At 44.8% G+C, this 23,840-nt stretch overlaps 2 protein-coding genes across 7 annotated transcripts in view; one reads left to right on the top strand and one right to left on the bottom strand.

The window, feature by feature from the left end:
• CTNNA3 (catenin alpha 3) overlaps positions 1–23,840 on the bottom strand; it is a 411,267-nt gene that overhangs the window by 255,975 nt on the left and 131,452 nt on the right. The gene's annotated exons all lie outside the window — the stretch shown is intronic.
• Positions 1–23,840, top strand: part of LRRTM3 (leucine rich repeat transmembrane neuronal 3) — a 76,651-nt gene that overhangs the window by 30,282 nt on the left and 22,529 nt on the right. The gene's annotated exons all lie outside the window — the stretch shown is intronic.

Below are 23,840 nucleotides of genomic sequence, written 5' to 3'. Positions count from 1 at the left end.
ATCCACAATGCAACATTCACAATCCACCATCCACCATCACCATACACCATCCACAAGCCACCATCCACAATCCACCATCCACAATGCACCATCCACCATCCACAATGCACCATCCACAACCCACCATCCACAACGCAACATTCACAATCCACCATCCACCATCACCATACACCATCCACAAGCCACCATCCACAATGCACCATCCACAACCCACCATCCACCATCCACAATCCACCATCCACAATCCACCATCCACCATCCACCATCCACAATCCACCATCCACCACCCACCATCCACCATCCACAATCCACAATCCACAATCACCATCCACAATCCACCATCCACAATCCACAATCACCATCCACAATGCACCATCCACAATCCACAACCCACCATCCACAATCCACCATCCACAGTCCACCATCCACCATCCACAATCCACAATCACCATCCACAATGCACCATCCACAGTCCACAATCCACCACCCACAATCCACCATCACCATCCACAATGCACCATCCACAATCCTCAATCCACCACCCACCATCCACCATCCCCCATCCACAATCCACCACCCACCATCCTCAATCCACACCTGAACCAGGGAAAGGCAGGCACAATAACTTCAGCAACATGTTTGCAAAGTGCTTTGGATTTGCCATGCAAGCAGGCTTTTGGTTCACACAAAAAGAAATAAGACTTGTCAATTTTAAATGAATACTAAGTTTAAGCAGTGCAAGCCAGCATAATGTTGAGGTATTTATTGCTAATATGCTGATTAACCATAACCAGAAAAAATCCCTGAGCCTGTAGCACACTACAGAAATAGAAGTGCCTTCAGTGGGAATGCTGGATAAAATCTAACACAGGACACAGCTCAAGGTGGAAGCCTAAAGAAACAGTCCTCCTGCTGTTGAAATGGCAGAACTGGTGTCACTCTGAAATAACCTCCATGGAAGTCACTAGCAGAGTTCCAGTGCTCTGCCATGGGAACTGGGCAGTGCCTGAGCTCTGTCCCACTGCCAGAGGCCATCAGTCCCTCCCCCGGTGTTTTCAATGCACCAGGGAAGGCAGCAGCAAAGGAGAGAGGGATTCTGATTAACAAAGAAAACAACCCTCTGAGAAGCTGATCCCCATAACAAACATCTCAGAAATTCTGTGATCCCCCTCTAAGAATTCACCCTGAAGGATTTAAAAAATATCTGAGAACAGGTCAGAAGAAGGGTTAGAGAGATTAAAAGTACCTAATCCATGGTGCATGACTATTATGGATAGGGGTCATTAAAATTTATGTGCATGAGACATTGTAATCTTTGTTACTTAATTACATTTCAGTTGAACTGTGGATGAACAGGAACATCTTTAAAATTCTGCCCCACCATTCTAATTAGCCTGGCCCACTTAAATTTAGGAGGGAAAAAAATCAAGAAAACCTGAAAATAATGCTGATAGGAATGATTATATTAAAAATTGAATTGGGGGAGGAAAGAACAGAGACCAGAGTTACCTTCAAGTTGGATAAGCAATTAATATTGGCTCCAGGATATTTTATATAAAGCACAGGAGGTCTAGCAGAATTATTTCACCCAACTGTTGTGAGCTAACCCACTGCACTCAGCTGCAGATACTGCATTTTAGAGAAAAGGAAGAAAAAGGTAAAATAATCTAGAGAAAAGAAAATTGGAATAAATATTCTTTTAAAATTACCTACGATGTGTTGAAGCAGTTGCATTTAGAAAAGACTGACAGAAACCACACAACATTTCCCCACTTGACATTATCATTAACAAACTGGAGGGGGGGGAACAAACAAGGGGGGGGAAAATCCAGTTATTTGCAATCAAGATTGGGCTCAGTGACAAAAAGTTCTTTTTCAAGCTCCATCTGCAGTTTTGTCTGCAGCCTTCAGTGTCTCCCCTCCCAGGGCAGAGAGGCTGGTGTGTCACAGACCCTGAGCAGAAGCACAGTGCTGGCACTGGAGCACACACAGCCTGCAGCTCAGAGCAGCTCCCAGGCAGTTCCAGCCCAGCTGCTGAGCTGCCAGATGTTGGCAGAGAACACTTAAGCTTCTTAGCAGCCACAAATAAACCCCACCGTTTATCTGAGGTTCTGTGCAACTTTATTACTTCCGACATGAGGCTACCAAAAATATAAAATATAAAAGTGGTCTTAGGCTAAAGCAATGCAGTGGATTACAAATTTGTCAGTGTGAGTAGAAAACCAGGCTTAAAAAAAAGATTTGCATGTGTACAAATGATACATCCAGAGGAAGTGGAGGACTGCCAGCAGATTAGCAGATGAGGTGAACAATGAAGTTCCAGGACCAAGGAATGACAAAATGCCCTAGAAGTTTCTCTGCCCTGGATCCAACAGTGAAATCAACACTCGTTCCAGTAAAGAGAGATTCTAAACCACTAAATATAGAAGCTACAAATCACAGATTCAGCACAATGAGTAATAAAGATGCCTCAGAAATACAGGAAAAAGAGAAGTAGCCAGATATGATGTCATGGAGCTCATTTACAATCTACCTGAGGCTAATTACAACAGGCCAGGCTCAAGCACCTTTCAGCATAAATCAAGTCTATCTGCTCAAACATGGTGAAAGGATAACACAGATTCCCAATTCCATGCAGGTCCCTTAACTGGGAATAAATTCAGCTTTTCAAGGCACATCCTTCTCCACAGAAATGGCAGTGGTGTATTCCAAGGCAGCTCAGTTAGGAGGCTGCTGCTGGGGCATGGGATTGGGCAGCAGTGAGTGAACACACAGTTCTGAGTGTTTTAGCATGCAGAGTTGTTTAGAGATGGCTGTGACCTTTTGTCATGTGTAAATACACATAGTTGGAAGGTATTTAGCTTCTAGAGGCTACAGAAGGATAACATTTAGGACAAGTGATGTGCATGGCACTGAGTTGTGGAGTCCACTTTGATAGCTCATGTGTCAAAGCTAATAAAAAAACAAAACAAAAAACCGGCTACCTTTGCATGAAGGGAATAAAACTTACAATAAGTTTGCCTTTTCAGCATGTCTGCCCCTCAGATCCCAAGAGCAAATGGAACCAGACTTGCCTCTCATGTCCCCAACACAGGCTCCAGACATAATGGGCAGATCCAAAACCTGATCCTTCCAATGAAAATGGAGTTAAGGATTGCCATTTAACAAAACCTTTCTGATGTTCTCACCTTCCTTCCACCTGCTGCCAGCCAGTGAAATTAATTCAGCAAGCAGATTGTGTAAAGGCAAGAGATTATATGAGTTTAGTTTTCCTCCCTTGTGCCATGTACTATTTCTGCTACCAGCTGGTTGGAAATGCCACCTAGGCAGTCCTGGTGAAACCATGGAACTTGACAGTGCTTTGGAATTCAAAAGCTGCAGAACATGAATAGAAAATATGATTAGAAATATCAAAACTGTGAAAGAAAATACAGATGGATTTCCAGAACAGGAGCCTTATACCAGTCTGATTAAAGGAGATGCGAAGAGACAGGATTTGTCTGAATCCAACATGGCCCTGCAGCACATGGACAGGACAGCCCATCTCATCCATGGGACTTGCACAGTTCTTAGGTCATTCCAGCAGCATTCCATGTTGCTCTTCCAGAGCCCAGAGATGTAAGAAATGCTCTGAGAAGAGCAGCCTTTGCTGTAGTGCATGTATGTAGATCCTACAATGCCTAATAGCTGCTCTTTGCCTGGACAATTTGGCAAATCAGGCAATTTGGGGATGTCCTGTATAGAGAAGAAACTCCAGTTTTTCATTTCATGAGGCACTGAAACTGTTATAAATGTCTTATTTACAAGCACTGAATAGTTCTGCTCCTTGGTCCGTACCTAAATTCTCACTTCACAAGCCAACTGCCATAGGTCTTGCTACAGCCAAACTCCATTTCATGTAACAGAGAAAATAAACTGCAGCAGAGAAGTGACCTTAGTCAGTCCTGCAGGTCTCTGTCCTGTACCTAAACCAGGAGAAGACGGTAGGCCTGGCTAGTCCCAGCAGCAGCAGCACACCTAAATAAATGCAAGCCAGAGCAGCTCTTGGATCACAACCCTGGACCTGACCAGCAGCTCAAACTCTGAAATTCTCAGTGCTGACAGCTGCCCTAAGCAATGTGCTGCAAGCTCTGTGATCCCCCTCTGCTGAGAAGGCTGCTGGGGGCAGCTGGGGCAGAGCACAGAGCAGGGCATCCCACGGGAGGCACAGGCAGCCCCAGCAGCAGGGATGGTGTCAGGGCAGGCACAGGCAGCCCCAGCAGCAGGGATGGTGTCAGGGCAGGCACAGGCAGCCCCAGCAGCAGGGATGGTGTCAGGGCAGGCACAGGCAGCCCCAGCAGCAGGGATGGTGTCAGGGCAGGCACAGGCAGCCCCAGCAGCAGGGATGATGTCAGGGCAGGGCAGGCACAGGCAGCCCCAGCAGCAGGGATGGTGTCAGGGCAGGGCAGGCACAGGCAGCCCCAGCAGCAGGGATGGTGTCAGGGCAGGCACAGGCAGCCCCAGCAGCAGGGATGATGTCAGGGCAGGGCAGGCACAGGCAGCCCCAGCAGCAGGGATGGTGTCAGGGCAGGGCAGGCACAGGCAGCCCCAGCAGCAGGGATGGTGTCAGGGCAGGGCAGGCACAGGCAGCCCCAGCAGCAGGGATGGTGTCAGGGCAGGCACAGGCAGCCCCAGCAGCAGGGATGGTGTCAGGGCAGGGGGAGGCAATCGCTGTGTGTCCCTGCACCAAAGGGCACTGACAAATGAGGTGTGTGCACAGCACAGCGGGTACAAAGCTCTCTGCAAGACACAAAGTGTCTGCAGCTCCTCACATTTGTTTGCAGATGTTCTCAGGGCCCTCTCCCACCAGGTGAGAGAGACAGATGTGACAGGTTTGATAATGGCTCTTGCAGCGCTGCACATGAAGGCAGTGAGCAGACCTGAACCAAAGGGTGATGGCAGGGATCTCACAGGCCAGAAAAGCAAGCAGCGGCAGCCAGGAGTGTTCCAGGAACGTACACAGACAGAGAACAGCAGGGACACGGTGTCCTGGGAGCCTTTGCCCTGTGCCTGACACACCCTGGGACTCCAAACACCGAGAGCCCCACACAGAACTGCTGCACAGCCCCCAAAGGCGTTCCCTTCTCCCCGCGGGCAATGCAGAGACACACTGGAACCAGCCCTGCTTGTGACAGCTGCACTGCCCTGGGCCTCAGCCTGCTGGGGGCACACACAGGGCTCACACACACACAGGGCACACACACACAGGGATCACACACACACAGGGCACACACACACAGGGCTCACACACACAGTGCTCACACACACACACAGGGCACACACACACAGGGATCACACACAGGGCTCACACACACACAGGGCACACACACACAGGGCTCACACACACAGTGTTCACACACACACACAGGGCACACACACACAGGGATCACACACACACAGGGCACACACACACAGGGATCACACACAGGGCTCACACACACACACACAGGGCACACACACACAGGGCTCACACACACAGTGCTCACACACACACACAGGGCACACACACACAGGGATCACACACAGGGCTCACACACACACAGGGCACACACACACAGGGATCACACACAGGGCTCACACACACACACACAGGGCACACACACACAACGCACACACACACACACAGGGATCACACACACACACAGAGGGATCACACACACACAGGGCACACACACACAGGGCTCACACACACAGTGCTCACACACACACACACACAGGGATCACACACACACACAGAGGGATCACACACACACACACAGGGCTCACACACACACAGTGCTCACACACACACACACACAGGGCTCACACACACACAGTGCTCACACACAGGGCTCACACACAGAGCTCTCACACACAGGGCTCACAGACACAGTGCTCACACACGCATTGCTCACACACAGTGCTCACACACACACACACAGGGCTCACACACAGTGCTCACACACACACACACAGGGCTCACACACACATTGCTCACACACACAGTGCTCACACACACAGGGCTCACACACAGAGCTCTCACACACAGGGCTCACAGACACAGTGCTCACACACGCATTGCTCACACACACACACACAGGGCTCACACACACAGTGCTCACACACACACACACACAGGGCTCACACACACAGTGCTCACACACACACAGTGCTCACACACACACGGCTCACACACACACACAGTGCTCACACACACAGTGCTCACACACACAGTGCTCACACACACACAGTGCTCACACACACACAGGGCTCACACACACAGTGCTCACACACACACAGTGCTCACACACACAGGGCTCACACACACACACAGTGCTCACACACACACAGTGCTCACACACACAGTGCTCATACACACACAGGGCTCACACACACACACAGTGCTCACACACACAGTGCTCACACACACACAGGGCTCACACACACACAGGGCTCACACACACAGTGCTCACACACACACACACACACAGGGCTCACACACACGCACATTGCCCACACACACAGGGCTCACACACACAGGGCTCACACACACACACAGTGCTCACACACACACAGTGCTCACAAACACAGTGCTCACACACACACACACAGGGCTCACACACACAGTGCTCACACACACAGGGCTCACACACACACAGGGCTCACACACACAGTGCTCACACACACACACACACACAGTGCTCACACACACACAGGGCTCACACACACACACACACGCACATTGCCCACACACACACAGTGCTCATACACACACAGGGCTCACACACACAGGGCTCACACACACACAGTGCTCACACACACACACAGGGCTCACACACACACACAGGGCTCACACACACAGGGCTCACACACACAGGGCTCACACACACACAGGGCTCACACACACACAGTGCTCACACATACAGTGCTCACACACACAGTGCTCACACACACACAGGGCTCACACACACAGGGCTCACACACACACAGTGCTCACACACACACACACACAGGGCTCACACACACAGGGCTCACACACACACAGGGCTCACACACACACACAGTGCTCACACACACACAGTGCTCACACACACAGTGCTCACACACACAGGGATCACACACACGCACATTGCCCACACACACACAGTGCTCATACACACACAGGGCTCACACACACAGGGCTCACACACACACAGGGCTCACACACACACACAGGGCTCACACACACAGGGCTCACACACACAGGGCTCACACACACAGGGCTCACACACACACAGGGCTCACACACACACACAGTGCTCACACACACACAGGGCTCACACACACAGTGCTCACACACACAGGGCTCACATACACACACAGGGCTCACACACACACAGTGCTCACACACACAGTGCTCACACACACAGGGATCACACACACGCACATTGCCCACACACACACAGTGCTCATACACACACAGGGCTCACACACACAGGGCTCACACACACACAGTGCTCACACACACACACAGGGCTCACACACACACACAGGGCTCACACACACATGGCTCACACACACAGGGCTCACACACACAGGGCTCACACACACACAGGGCTCACACACACACACAGTGCTCACACACACACAGGGCTCACACACACAGTGCTCACACACACAGGGCTCACATACACACACAGGGCTCACACACACAGTGCTCACACACACACACACACAGGGCTCACACACACACAGTGCTCACACACACACACACAGGGCTCACACACACAGTGCTCACACACACAGTGCTCACACACACAGGGCTCACACACACACAGTGCTCACACACACAGGGCTCACACACACAGTGCTCACACACACGCACATTGCCCACACACACAGGGCTCACACACACACACAGGGCTCACACACACACAGTGCTCACACACACACAGTGCTCACACACACGCACATTGCCCACACACACAGGGCTCACACACAGCGCTCACTCCCCTTCCCAAGGGCGCTGCCCTCGCAGGGGCTGGTTCCCCCAGTGCCCTCCCAGAGCAGTCCCACAGCCGATGGTGGCACAGCACAGCACAGCACGAGCTGCCCTCTGTGTGCCCAGCCTGGCACAGGCTCACAGCCACCCAGTGACCGCAGGCAGGTGTGCTCCCCTCGCTGCCTGTGCCCCAGGAACCCCAGCTCAGGAAGGCACAGCATCTCCCAGCACAGCACAGGGAGCCACCACCCCCTTCTATTTCACACACAATTCATTGCTTTGGACTTGAAAAATAAACACATGCATTAAGATTGATCTTCCTTGTAATTACACACCAGCCTTCCTTCTAACTTTATCAGACATTTATCAGATTTTTAGCTGCAGGTTACTTAGGAAAGGCCTTATTCTGCTGCCATTATTATTGCCAGGTAATTCAATCACATTTAATGGCATGATTTGTTTAATGGGATGCTGCCCAAGATGAGAAAGAATGGATAAATCCAGCTCCCAGTCAGGTTCCTGCCTGGTCTCAGCTGGAATTATGCCTTTGCTAACCACACACACGTTACATGGTAATTTCCTTGCATCCTTCCCCTGTGCTAGCTTTTCAAGTGGTTCTTAATTAGCTCTGGTTTATTTATGAAGGCATATTTTGCTAGACTTTCCCCAAGAGCTTTAGTAAACAGCTACATTAAGCTTGTATTTACTCACCACAGCTCCTGCAATGCTTCCAAAGGGAAGGGGAAGGGGAGATGGTTCAGAGGGGCAGGGCTGTGCTTGGGCTCTGAAGGTTTCTGCCACTTGTGATCCATCCATTCAGCCCTTTGGAAATCACGCTTTGCCAAGCCTGCCTGTGTGCAAGCGTCCATTTGTCTCCTTTCTCATTGGTTTCCAGCCAACTAGCCTGTTTTGGCCTGATTTAGTGGAAGGCAAAGCTCTTAAAAATACAAAATTCTTATGAATTCTGTGAACAGGATTTGAGAGAGCACCTGTATGAACATTGCCATAAACACCAAATATCTGTAATGCTTTCTTCCCCACACACACTTCAGCAGTGATCCTTCCATGTCCTCTTGTCTCCTGTCCTGTCACTTTTAACCAGTTTAAAACCTGGCTAAACTGTTTTGGCTTGTTCTGGCCCAGTTTGACCTCTATCTTTTATGTGAGTTTTATTTTGAAATTATAGAAAGTGGCACAATTTGTGTCATTAAAACTGTAAGTTTTACAGGACAGGCAAATGAACATGAAATTTAAAAATTTTGAATTTTTACAATGCTTGCCATTAAAACATTTAGAAATTAAATTAAACTAAATTGATCAAAACATTGAGTTGCAAAAATAACCTCACGGTTTTTTTAGATCCCTGAAAATTTCAGAAGTTGACTAGAAGAAGTAGGCTAAAAGGGAAAAAAATTAAAATACTATTCGATATTTCCCCATTTTAAAAACATTCTTATAATTATTTTTTTTTGCATTGAGCAAAGAGTTTAATGAGAACTTCTTTAAAAAGAAAATATGCTGACTAAAATATAACTTTTAAATCAACACATTAAAAAAGGGTCGTGCAATTAGCCAGCACTCCCATTCCAAGTGCCAATGCTCTGTTTAACTGAATGGAGTAAATAAGCTTTCCCCTATTCTTCTGACCTTTTATGAGTTGTCTTCCATGAATAAAACATTTTTCTGATAGACACCAGGGTTTTCTAAACAAATATCAATGTTTCCAACTCCTGTGAAGATTCCTCATGCAGACTCCCCAGTGCTTCAAAAGAAACCTCCTGCATCTCTGGCCTTCAGTTGTATTTTAGTTTCAGGATATATGAAAGCCAGAAGCTATGGCAGACACAGACTGAAATAAAATAAATATGTACTTTAAAATAAAAAATGGACAAGTGCTACCTCCAAGATTTTCACTGAAGTTCACTGAAGTGAATGGAAAAAACCAAGAGCATTGATCAAGTAGGATTCCACCCACGTGGTCACAGCACTGGATGCTGCGGCTGAAAGCTCTCTGCAGACTTTGTGTCTCAGAGAACCTCTCAGAGCCACTTCAACAGCTCATGTTTACATTTAGCACCTTTTAGGAAGTTTTCTCCTAAGTTTTCAAACTCTTAGCTGACAAATTTCTCAGTAATGCCCCAGAGCAGTCATTTCTTACTGCAAATCAGCATCTCCTGACCCTGCATCCTGTCCAGTGCTGGCACAGGCCTTGGCACGAACACAGGAGCCTTGCAGGGAAAGAAGGGACACACAATGCAGGCACAGGCTTGAGATGTACTCCCATGACTCTGAGCTAACTCAGAAAGTTAGCTCACTCCTTTCCTTCAACTTCCCCCTCTACAAAAGGGGAATATTAACATTTAACGACTTTGAGGGATATGATGAATATTAAGGCTCACTTGTAAACTGCTTGAAGGCTAGAAACACTATCTAAAGGCTAAGTATCACCCCCATCATCAGAAATTCATGGTGTAGCCTTTCCTCCTCCGTACATATGAAGGCAGGAAATTATCTTACCAAGGAGACTGATGGCACCTGGAAATTGCAGGCAGCCACCCTCTAAATGATGGTGCATGAGTCACTTCAAGGTATTACAGCTCTTCCCTCAGAGAGACTGCACTGGCTCGAGCCAGTTGTCAGAAAGTGATTCTGGGGATGTTTGGGAGAGAAACTGGAGTACACAAGAACTATTTCTGACTCTTTCCAACAACTCACAGCAAGTTTAAATATTCTCAGCAAGTTTGAACTAAGGTCATTTTCTTGAAGTTAGGGGAGCTCTGCTGCTAAACAGGGGATGAAGATCAGTGATTTAAACTCTAAGAAATAACTAAAGCAACACCTGAGGTATCTGTAGACAAAACCGCACTGAAATTTCTTTCATAGCTTCATCTTTTGGGGGTCTGTATCTGTTAGTCTTTGCAGGAAGCAGCTTCCCTCAGTTAACTCTGTCACAGCCACACTGAAATGCTTGAGCCCTTTGGGTTTGATTTGTCTAAGTGAAATAACATTGAGTGACATTCTATGGAGCAGTGTCAGCAGGTTCATTAACTTTAGAAAACTACATCAGCACCCTTGAGCTATCCTGACACCCACCCGGTGTGCCCAAACTCTCATTCATCACTCTGGAATACACCATGAGACAATCAAGGGTTTGCCCAAAGACCAAGGACCTTTAGTTAAACATATTTGTGTGTCACAACCTCAAAATGTGCTCATGTGCATCTCAAGAACAGAATTCTAAGAAGGAAACAACGAAATCCAGGATGTTTTTTCTCACCTCACCTCATAAGGCTGCAAAGTGCCTCAGATTTTGGTTTTAGACTTTAAGTCTGGCACTTTGACTTCAGGGGTTAAATTTGAACTGCTGGGATACATCATCTCTGAAGGCTCTGAGCAATTCAACAGTGCTGAAAAACTGGATTCTTCACTTTTCATACAATGGCTTCTAGACTTAGCAAGCCCAACTCTTTCAATCCCTCCTCACAGGAATTATCATCCGGGCCTCTTATTTCTGCAGTGTGTTCATGTCCTAACAGCAATGCCCAAGCCCAACACAATGTATTTCCTTTCCATAACCAAGGAATATCCAAACTGACCTTGTTCTAGGCAGGACTATTATAAATTTTTCAGCAATCTCTGTAACCTTTGTAAAAACTGATACAAGCCTCCCATCTCCTGAGATTTTGTTGTGTGTGTATTTTCCCAGCACACAATGGTGAGAAAAGTGAATTATATGTTACTAGGTTAAAAAACAAATCCAAATCTTGCTCTCTTGGCTCTGAGGAAAAGTCTGAAAATTTGAAATGGGCAGACACTGAAGACTCCAAAATTGAGGTGAAAAATAACTTTAAAATACATTTAATTACTTTAAAATTCCTCATTTCCATTTTCCAAGCCTTATACTCTGATTTTGGACAGTCCTGTTCATGACATTTCTGAAAAATTGCCAGAGCTTCATATAAGAACCAAAGCAAAAGGCATCCCAGAAAATTCTTTTCTCTGCTGCATTTAGAATAACAAGATGTCTACTGAGCTGGTGTTGTCCCAGCACTGGAGTAATGCAAATCATAAGCAACTCAATCCTTATCATGAATTTTATAACTTGGTTCTTAACATCACTTTGCATTTCCTTTTCCAAAGACAAATGACCACTGTCCCTCACGGCCCATTGAGAAGTGTGCTAGGCCACTTTACACTCCAGGATTGATGTTGGGGAGAATACTCTGGAAAAACTGAAGCTGAAAATCTCATTTGGATTAAGTTCTTCCATACAATCTCTAAAAATGAAAAATGGTTTAAGGCCAGGGAAAGCAATTTCCACAAGTATTTTCACTGTGCACAAAAGACATGTGAAGTTCTGTCTTCAGCAGATGCAGTTCTTCAATTTAACATTGATTTTGACTTGACAATTTTAGGGGTGACATGAGAAAAGTAATGTAAGAAAGCAGAGACACATAGAATCAGAAGTTGTTAAAGGCTCAAAACACTTCTCAAGAGCACAAGGTTAAGAAAACCTTTCTATTCATCTTAACACTGCATAGAAAGAGGTGCCAATTTATTCCTAGCAAGCTTTTTTCTTCAGTTGGGCTTGTTTCCACAGGCGAGAAAAAGCAAATATATTTTAAACCAAGCAGCCACACAGCATAAAAAGACTGCAAAAAAAGGTGAGGAACAGCTTAATTCTCAACCTGTCACAGGCAAGCATAAGTTTTATTTCTATCAGGAAAAAAAAGGCAAAATGTTGTTGAAGAAATGGTGAAGAACCCATTCACCTTTTATGTTCACCAGTATCCAGTGCGTACCAGTGCAAACCCTCCACACCCTTTAGAGGTGAATTAATAAATTCTTACTATTCATGATGTTTCTTAAGGCTGCTGCCGGCCTAGGAGAGTTAAAATGGAAGAAAATGACAGGAAACATTTCAGCCCCAGCAGGGCTGCCAGACCTTGGTGAGCACCTTTCCCAGGCAGAGAACTGTAGGGCCAGCAGGAGGATGTGCATGTCAGCAGCATTGACTCTGATCAAACCTCTCTGTTCATTTAGTCCAGAAGGTTCCATCTGGCAACACTGCTTTTTTTCCTCTCAAAAAGCACCTGAAATTGAGGATGTTCCAAGAGCTGAAGGAACCTTTACACTTGGAGACTCACTGAAGGGAAGAATCCCCTGGTCTCAGCCCAGTCTGCCTGCAGTTAAAGCAATCAGTGCCTTGCTGACAATACAGGTTTAAAAGGTGTTAGATTTATGGATACAGCAAGAGACAGATAAAAAGGTGCTGCTCTCTATCTTTACCAGATAATTCCACAACCCAGCTCTCCAGTAAATAATCTATGACTAGAGCCAAGCAAGTCCTTGCAGCAAACTCTAAGATTAAGTGATGATTTTAAAAAGATGCAGTTTCTGTAATGGCTTTTTTCCCTTTCCAAAACAGTTACTTGCATTTAGAATTATTCTTTCCCTGACCACTGCAAAACAAGTGCAGTGTAACCCCACTGAATGCAAAAAACGTGAGGCAGAAATGCTACAGGCTCAAAAGACAGAAAGTCTTTGCTGCCTAAAGAAAACACCAGGTAAAGCACTTTACTGGCTATAATGTAAGCAGAATTAGCATCATTTTCAAAGCCCTCCGTTGTATCCAGCATGCCACAGCTTTCAGCACTGCTCAATTTCAGTGTTTAGGAAGCTGTCTGGATTAGGGCAGTGGTGCATCAGTACTTCACATTCCCACTGGTGTGTCCTCTTTATGGCCTGAGAACATCAGGCACTGAAAGCACTGGTGAGCACCACCTCCTGCAGGCTCCTGACTGGATTTTACCACTCACTCCTCTGTCTTCTCACCCAATGCTTCTCTCATACAGCAATCAGTGATTTTAAAATAATTCTGTGATTGAATAGGCATCTACCAGCATTTTCTTAAAATAAAATATTGCAATTGGGTTGCTTAGTCTCCCAAATAAATTATAGTGCCAATACAAGGAATTAAGCCTAATGAATGCTCTAATAATGGGCCAAATCTTTGGATGCTCTAAATGTCATCAGTGGAATTTTTATACTGGCAGAAAATTTGGCCCCACAGATTCAATAATGCATCAGCAGACACTTTTCAGCATTTTTTGGAGGCACAAATTGGAACTCACCCGGTTTCTGCCTAATGGAAGTAGCTGACAGCCAAGGAACTCATCAGGAGTATTTGAAAATTAACTTTATTCATCCCCTCCATGCATTCTGAGTGTGTTGCCTTCTCCCCCAGCTGCTGGAAGTCACACTTTTTGTGGGGGACCCAGAAACCAGGGGAACAAGGGAATGGCTAAGCCAGCCAGGATTCATTTAGCACATGACAATGTGTTAAAAGCTCAGCCTTATGACACATTTCTCACTAATGTCACAATAGTTACAGAGGAGGGATAGCTTTGATATGTCAAAATGTTATACAGCTTGTCTGTGTTCCCACTGAAGTTCATTTAAAGTGAACTTCTAAAAGGATAAATTACAGTATTTGTAATTTTCTTTCAGATTCTTACTATCCTATTCACATCTAAACTGTAGTGGCTCTATCTAATAAAAGTAATCAGATTTACACTTTATCCACTCATTTTTGTAACAAATGCTGTGGAATAAGGTCAGACTTCCAGTATGGAAGTTTCTCCCCACTGCGTAAGAACAGGAAGAGCAGAAGACAAAAAGCAGCAGGTTCAGCTCGTGGCCACTTGGTGTGATCTGACTGAGGACTGCATGAGCTTCCAGACTGAGGCAGCTTCAGGAATAAAAAATCCATCACTTCTTGATGCTATGTTAATAGTTATAATCCAACTACTTCTAATTACCTAAATACCAGAGTCTAAAAGAGCCATCATTTCCCCACTGAATACAGTCACAGCACTCTGACCTGGTTTAACATTACAGCATCAAAGGCAGAGAGCAGTGCCAGTCAGCAGCAACAAATTCATTGCATTTTTCAAGCAAAGAAGCAGCTCTGATTGCTGAATTCTGCCACTTCTGGACAAATAATGTATTTTCAGTTTGATTCCCTGCAGGAGGTATCAGTTAAGGATGAAGGATTTAGCACAGTACAATTGCCAAAGCAGTATTCATCACCAAACTTCATCAGTTAGTCCAAAGATGCAACACTGGCTCCTGAAGCAAAGAAAATGGAAATCAGTTTTACATTCCCTGTGTGTCAGCTGATTCCCTTTCCAAGGGACTCTATTACTGCCCTTGCCCCAGACTCACAGCTTATAATTTCTTCTAAAACCTCACTGAATCTATCAAACTGACCACGTTATCAGCTCTCTCTGACACCACTGCTGCCCTGCCATGTGCCACAATTAACATCCCATTTCTGCCCCTCATCCCCGTGAGGGACTGCTACTCACTCATCAATTCTACATTCCACCTCTGAAACTTCTTCCCCTCCAAGACACACCACTTTCATAAACCAAGACACTAAAAAAACCTGCTAGTTTTGATGAAAAGATGGCAATTAGCAATGAGAATAAATGGTGGATAAACTTTAAAAGATAAAGTTTAAAAATAAGCAAAAATTCAGTGTTTGAATAAAAAAGCAAAGGCCTGGTGAGAGACTGTAAGGTCATTAAAGGTAAATTTATACTAATGAAATCTGATGATACACAAAGTTATGCAGTATCATCAACACAGGGGCACTGAACTATTATGCTGAAAGAGGGAGATGGCACAGAACAGTGCAGTAGAAAGAAAAATATTAAAATTGATGGGAAATAATACAGTTATGCATTTAGGAACATTTTTTTTCCCATAAACATTGGGCTTATTCACAGAGATAACAGCAGGGAAAGAAAAATATGCATGTATTCATCAATTCCAACCTTAATATGAAGGAGTAATGCAATATGGCTTGGAAAAAGGTGAACCTGATTCTAAACACATCAGTTGAGTAATTTTCAGTAAAGAAAGAGATTTGTTAACATTATTATGAGACATACAAGTAATTTCTCCTGGGTAATACGTGAGGCTGTTCAGCTGTATTCGAGAAAGGGATTCAAAATGAATTCCTGATGGAGAGAACAACCTTTATGACAATCACTAGGATGGATGAAAGGAAATTACCAGCTTGGAAATTTATCATACAAAAATTAAGGACAAAGGAGAAAATTTGGTATATCTCAGTAAATAAACCCCAGAGCAAAGGCAGATTAGTTTAAATTGGAAGCCAGTGAAATGTCTTTATACTGACCCTATCACAATGTAATCAGCAACTGAAAAATTTCTAAAGCGGGAAGATGAGGTCCTATAACAAAACTAGCAAAAGAACAGGGAAGGTCAGAAACAGGAGTTTCAACAATGAGGTAAAGCAGGAAAAGAGAGGAACCCCCACATTTATATTGGTAGGAAGCAGTTCCAGAGCCCTTTGTATGGGAGTCAAAAGCTGGATTCAGGGAAGTGACATTCTGAAAGTCTTCCTCCTCCTCAGATAAAGCAGTTTTCCCCCAGTCTGTGTCCGATAGTATCTTGCACTTGGACTGACCACTCAGGATTTCAGGCTAACCTACTTCCCCAGGTTCTCCTGAGGAATTTCATGTTCTTCCCAAGCAGCATCCCTGGCTCCATGCTCTGCATTCTGGGGCAGCTCCAAGCTCTGACTCTGTGCCAAACTGGGCTTCCATCCCACAAGGAATGCTGACTGAGCTCGTTTTAAGGCATCTCTCCTGGGATTTCAGATGCAGAGTTCTTTGGCCATCACAAGATTTATCCAACAAGTACCAACAACACAGACCTTTCTCCGGTCCCCAAGAGGTCCCCTTTAAACACAAATGAAGATTACTATAGCAAAAGGAGCAGAGCTAACTACAGAGCCTGGAAAACATCCTCCAGTGAGGCAGGACCTTTTAACACACGTGTGATACACTCCACTTTGCACACAGAGTGCTCAACATCATTATGGTTTCTACAGTGAATCCTCAATTATGAGCAGAGTCAGAACAGGTTTTTATGGCACTACTTCACTCATTTACCAAACTCCTTCAAGGTGAGATTTGCCCTAGGTGCTTGCTTGTCTGTGTTGCTCCAGAAGTTATACTAGTATAAAATCTGGTTTTACTCTCAGTGATTCGAGATGATGAATGACAAGCCTTAGCCTTTAAATATTCCTGAGGCAATGTGGATGCCAAACATCACACTCTGTAATGCTTTAATACTTCTCCAGGGAACTTCAGGGCTATAATAAAACCTGAAAGCAGAGGAACTGATGACTTTCCTGAATTCACTGACTTTTAAACTCTCCTGTTTACGGAAGGTTTTCTAGCTTTCAGACAGATCCTAGTAAATGCTCAAGGCACTTGAAGTATTTGCATGTGAAAAAACCAACGGCAATCCAGGAGCCATAGGAATCATGGAGTTTTTTAGCAGGAACACGGTCCAACAACAGCAACACCAATCCAGAGCTTTGCCCAGGGGCTCTGGCACACTGCAAGCTAAAGGAAATCAATAATCGGCTCTATCTCTTTCTGCCCAATGAAAGATAGAAGTAATAGTCATTTAATCTGGTACCATATCACATGTGGCCATACAGCAGAGGAGACCCTAAAACAAGATTAAAGAGTAGAAAGAAGGAGGTCATTTTCTCTCAGAGCACCATGCTGAAACTCAGAGCCACTGTCCCCACAAAACAGCTCTAAAGGTTCAAGCCACCCTGTGCACTACAGGCCATCTTATATAAGCAACATTCCTATTTTCAATTCTTTAACCTGTTCCACAGCAGCTGCAATGACTACAAAGTATGAGAGGCTGCAAAACCGGGCCACATTAATCTTCCAGTAAAATCTGACATTTGAATCAACCACATAAACTGAGTCATCAGATTAACAAAGGTGCATAAAAAATAGCAAATTTTGGAATTTGCAACTTCCAAAACTTTCATCTGATAGAGTAAGGAATGCTCTGTCCTTCACGTCACATCGATTTCAGACTTTTTTAATAACAAAAATTAAATATACATCAATACACAGATGCACAGACTATCTACCACCACTGTAGAAATTTCCAAAAAGAATTATATCCCTGGTCATTTTCTTTGTAGAACACTGCCTCTGCAGTAAAAGAAAACGTTTCATATGCTCTTGAGCAAAAAGTTCCTCAGCAATATTTCTTGTGCCCTTGGCCAGCTGGTATCAGTGCCAGCCTGAGCAGGTGCCCCCGGAGCAGGCACTGCCATGCCAGGCTGGGGATGGCACCGTGACCACGCTGCAGCCATGGTGAGCCATACTGCTCTGCTCATTGAATTGCATTGCCTGGCATCCCAGGGAATTACTCACACAGGCCCAGCTGGAGAGTGATGGAGCATTGACTCAGCAGCAATTACTCACCAGTGCCATACAATGATAAATAGTGACTTTCAAAGATGAGGTGTGAGAAGGAGGGAAGGGTAATGAGCAAATTTCTTTGTACACAGCTGCTGGGAGAGACCTCCTTAACCAACAGATTCTGCATTCATCACAATTACAAACAGGTACATTTATTTTGGGGGCATTTGAATTATAAACTCATATGCAGATCCCAAGCACTACAATAAAAATTATGTCTCCCAAAACTCTGAGAAGTAAGATGCTAGGATCTGGATGCAAATTTTTCAAAACAAGTCTATTTCTACTAATATTAAATAAATCTTCAAATTTCCTGAAAGCACACTATCCAGTTACACACCTAATGAGGGGCAGGAGAAGTAAGAAAGAAAGAAAAAAAGAGGAGATAATCAGGTAGCCATATTTACCTTCTAAAATACTGTTAACTCTACAAAACTCTTCAAGTCAGGATTTACCTTGTTCTTACTTACACAATGCATAAATTTTGTTTTCCAACCCTTCTAGTGATAGCAGTACAGAGTAAATTTTTATGTATTTGTGAGATTAAGAAAACCACTACAGCACCAAGATGTTTTGCAAGTGCCATACAGGATTTAATGAACAGAGACAGTGGGCAGAGAGAAATCTCCTCTGGACGTCTGTCTGAGGCTATTGCAGATCCGAGAGCAGGTATGGACAACCCTTCTGCTTTGCCATCTCACCTGTCTCAGTAGGCTGCATATCCCTGCTTGAGATTCACTGCCAACAGCAACAGCCTAAATAAACAGGATTTTGGTGTGATGTGTTATCCAGGGATGTCTGATAACTCATATTGCAGGAGCATTTCAAACTCACATTCTCCCCATAAGGCATGGCCTGTTTCATTCCTAAAACCTCGTTAGGTAATTATTTGAAGACGTTTTTTCTAGATTTTGTTGTTGCTTTATTTTTGTGTGAGACTCGACAGGGTTGGTTCTTGCCTCCTTTAAAACACAGAAATGCAAAATCCTTAACACTCTGTGCTAATATGTGCACATACTCAGAACATAAATGCAGGGCCATGAGTGTGCAGCTCTAGTTTTATAAGAAATGTATGACAGGAATGAGGGCTTTATTAGAGGAGAGGAAAACCAAACGTTTTCAGGCAGGAGAATGACGCTCCTGGAACCACCAGGACATTGTTATTGCAGCAGGGCAGCTGTGCTGTGCAAGTCCCTGAGCTGCTGTGGCAGCTGTGCCTGTCCCTGGTTCCACTGCAGCTGTGCCCTGTCCCTGATCCCCCTGCAGCTGAGCCTGTCCCTGATCCCCTTATCCCACTGCAGCTGTGCCTGTGCCTGATCCCACTGCAGCTGTGCCCTGTCCCTGATTCCATGGCAGCTGCCTCTGCCTCCGAGCCCCGTGTGCCGGGACCGAGCCCAGAGTGCCGGGACCGAGCCCAGAGTGCCGGCACCGAGCCCAGAGCGCAGGGACCGAGCCCACAGTGCCAGGACCGAGCCCAGAGCAGAGGGACCGAGCCCACAGTGCCGGGACCGAGCCCAGAGTGCCGGCACCGAGCCCAGAGTGCCGGCACCGAGCCCAGGGACCGAGCCCACAGTGCCAGGACCGAGCCCACAGTGCAGCGACCGAGCTCAGAGTGCCAGGACCGAGCCCACAGTGCCGGGACCGAGCCCACAGTGCAGGGACCGAGCCCAGAGTGCAGGGACCGAGCCCAGAGTGCCGGGACCGAGCCCACAGTGCCGGGACCGAGCCCACAGTGCCGGGACTGAGCACAGGCCAGGCCGGCAGCCCCGAGCCCTGCAGGGCCTGCACAAGTTCTGAGGAGGAGGATTGAGAGGAGAGCAGAGGAGGGGCTGGGCTAAAGTAGAAAGAAGATAAATCTAGAGCCATTCAGGGCAAGAAGATTGAAGTCTCATGCATTTACTTAAAAAAGATAAATTTGTGATTTTGAATAGTTTACATTTGTTCTCTCCTTCAGTCTGAGGCCCACAGAAGGCTGGTCATTATGTCACGCAGCAAAATTACACTTAGAATTTGCAGTGGAATTTTGCAAAGAAACAAGCAGCCCCTCCTGAGCAAGCAGCCCTGAAGGCAGCGGCCGGGCAAGGCGCAGCTCTGTCCGTCCGTCCCTCTGTCCGTCTGTCCCACAGCCCCTGCTCCACCAGCCCCTCTCAGAACCAAACCAACCCTCTCAAACCAACCCTCTCCATCTGCTGCAACACAAACTGCAGTGAGACTGAGATTTGCTGGGCCTGTCACTCCTGTACTCAGGTGGTTCCTGTCCCAGAATTTCTTTTATATGGGTTGATTAGATATTGACTCAAAATTTATTGAATGGTTACTGTGTTAGATGAGACATACAATAAAAAGTTATGCTAAATACTAACTTGATAATAAAAACAAATATTTTCCATGGTGTGTTTAAGCCAATAACTTGGAAAAGCCCCCTTGCCCCCTCATGTAAACCTTCCTTTTAACACTGAAACAAACAAACAAACAAACAAATTAAAAATACCATGCAGAAGGTAAACTTATGGAAGTCCATATGAATTCCAAATGAAATTTGTGACTATAGTTGTGACGATCTCTCCCCCTTTTTTCCCATTTTTTTTACAGTCATTTCACTACTACCTTAGTAACTGAAAAAAGCAATTTTCCAAATAGCTACTACACACTCTCCAAGTAATACACATTAAACAACTGGGAAAATGTGGCACAATTTAAAGAAGCACAAACTTTTCTGTTATGCCTAAATGATACATATTTCAGAATATGGAAAATATTAAAAAAAGAGTGATAAATCCCTTAACTCAAGGCTACTCTTATTAGATTCGCTTTTCTCTGAATAAATGGAGTCTTAATGAAAACTGTCACTAGAAAATGGAATGCAATCATTAGATAAACTACTGAATTACAAATTCCACCCACATGTGAATGGGTACATAAAGTTTTACAGTATTATAAGAGTATATTTCTGCACCAGGATTATTAAGGAGCAGAGCTAAATGATTTTTCCTTCCAAAGTGTTTATTCACCACAAAAAGTCACCAAAATTTCCTAAAATTATTTGACAAGTAAAACTTGAATCTACCTTTTTTTCTGGCCACAACACTAAAAAATGGGGGCAGGGGGGTTATTAACAATACTAATGTAACTCAAACCTTTTTTCCCTTACTTAGGTTTTCCAACTCTTCCCATAGTTAGCTGGAATTGCTGAGAAAAGGTTAAGGGGAGATTTCAGTAAGCACAGTAAAATTGTACTGACAGGTAGCAATTTAATACATTTACAACTTATTCATACATCAGGTGATCTAATTGCCACCACTGAAAAACTGTACCCCTACAAGTGGCCCAAAATATCAAGATCCATACTGAAAAAGTAGCAGCAGCCTTGATGTTGATTGTACCATCACTTCTGCTTATTTCTTTGCAAAATTCCACTGCAAATTCTGATAAGTGTAATTTTACTCCATGACACAATGACCAGTCTTCTGTGGGCCTCAGACTGAAGGAGAGAACAAATGTAAACTATTCAAAATCACAAATTTATATTTTTTTAGTAAATGCATGAGACTTCAATCTTCTTGCCCTGAAGGACTTTAGATTTATCTTATTTCTACTTTAGCTCAGATACAAAACATCTGCTTATGAAGATATTGGTGTGACTTCTATTCACATTTAATTTACTGTATTGCTGTGACTCTATCATAAACACAGCCATGCATGAGATTAAATGCAGTTTATGAAATAAGAACGTCCCTTGTTTAATTTGTTTCAAGTAATTCAGCCCTAGTGGGTTTAACAATATAATTAAGTTAACACTAGTGGTGTTCTCTGCTGCCTTGTGTCAAGAAGTGCTGCACTTAAGCCTGCCTCAAGGTCACCTTCCCCCATAACTCTCATAATCCCAAATCACCACACAATAAAAAACCTGCTGTCAGAGACTGAACAGATTGGTATTATTTTTAACAGCCTAACAGAATTAAAGAGTTGTGCCACCTCCAAGAGAGGCCAGATTTTAAGGTACTAGGCATGTAGGAATATTAGACACGTACTTAAAATGAATTACGACACTTCTCACATTCCATAAAAGTCAGCTTCCTCCCAGGCCTCTGGAACTGCACAAACCTTGCTGGGAAAGGAGGAGAAATGACTCACTGCACTAACACTACCTCAGCTAGATGCATTTCCCCACCCTCAGCACTGTGAGGGGTGTTCAGAGGCACTGCCTGCCCTGGGCAGCAGCACAGCCCCAAGGCCAGTGTGGAACAGGGCACTGCAATCAGCTCCCCCCTGCTGCAGATCAATATTCATTAAATAGGACATTTTCTAATGTCTTCCAGTATATAAGGCATAGATGGAAATAGATACATGGAAAACATTTGTACTTACTTCCCTTCAATCAGCTGCTGTTAGATTTTAAAAGACTGTGAAATTATCAGCATCACAGAACAGAATTTGCTATGCTAAAGGCCACAGTCTCAAAGATTTTGTCTGTCCTCATCAATCTTCATCCAGCCCTGTCCCACTCTGGGGCCTAAATTATACTTTCAAGCCTTGATTCCTTGAATTAAGGCCTCCAGAAACAATACATTCTGCAGTGGTACCAGGGCATTTGCCTCCATGCAGATTTTTCAGGGTAGCTCATTAAAAGCATCCATTCCTGCCAGCTGTACTGTACGTCCCCAGAACTGGCACTCTGTGCACTCCCGGTGCTCAGATCTCAGCCCACAAAGCCTGTGCTGCTCCTGGGCTCCTCCTGCTGCACAGCCCTGCTGGCAGCATCCTCCAGAGGCTCCACGAATAACAGTGCTCCATTCCACAGGAAAAAGTCATAAATCATAAAATGAAAGAGGGAGACTTTTACAGATCACACTACATGTCACTATTTCATTCCCCAAGTCAGTCACAAAGGTAAATGTAAGTTATTAAGTAATGTTTTTACTGACTTAGCATTTCTGTAGCTCACTCTGCAGGACAGCAGCCTCCATGAACTGCTAACTTGAATAGATGATAAAGAGCATAATCTTTTTGCTGTACAAGTTCATTTTTTTTCACTGTACCATTAGTATAGAAAGGCTGGAAGAAAAATCCTTTGATCCAGCAGGATAATACTTTAGAGAAGACCAAATGATATTTTTCTGAATTCCATCACTGGGTAAGAAAGATTGACTTAATCAATCTGGATTTCTGGAACTACTCCATTTCTGCTCTTCTTTTGATCAAGCTGTATGTGTAAAGATGCAGTAACTCCAGGCAGGCCAAATTTATGCACCAGCTTCTTTGAACTTCAAACGAGCTTGCTGGACCCTTTAAATTCAATTTTATCTGCAACTCAATTACGGAGAAGTTGTTCTCTCTCCTCTGCCTAAGAAAGTATATTTCCATTTGCAGCATCTCATAATTTCATATAACCTGCTGTGGAATCCTATTTCCCTTGTCAGGTATGATCAGCTTCCCTGGGAAAGTTATAGACTGGAGTTAACAAAGTATTTATCCACAAAGCTTTCTGGTAGTCTTTGCTCCAGTAA

This window comes from Melozone crissalis, unplaced genomic scaffold (genome assembly GCF_028551555.1).
Source record: "Melozone crissalis strain CALT ecotype California unplaced genomic scaffold, PUWL_Pcris_2 ptg000062l_1, whole genome shotgun sequence".
In the NCBI taxonomy this organism is placed as follows: Eukaryota; Metazoa; Chordata; class Aves; order Passeriformes; family Passerellidae; genus Melozone; species Melozone crissalis.
Note: the sequence above shows the minus strand (reverse complement) of the source record. Positions and strands in the feature narration are given on the sequence as shown.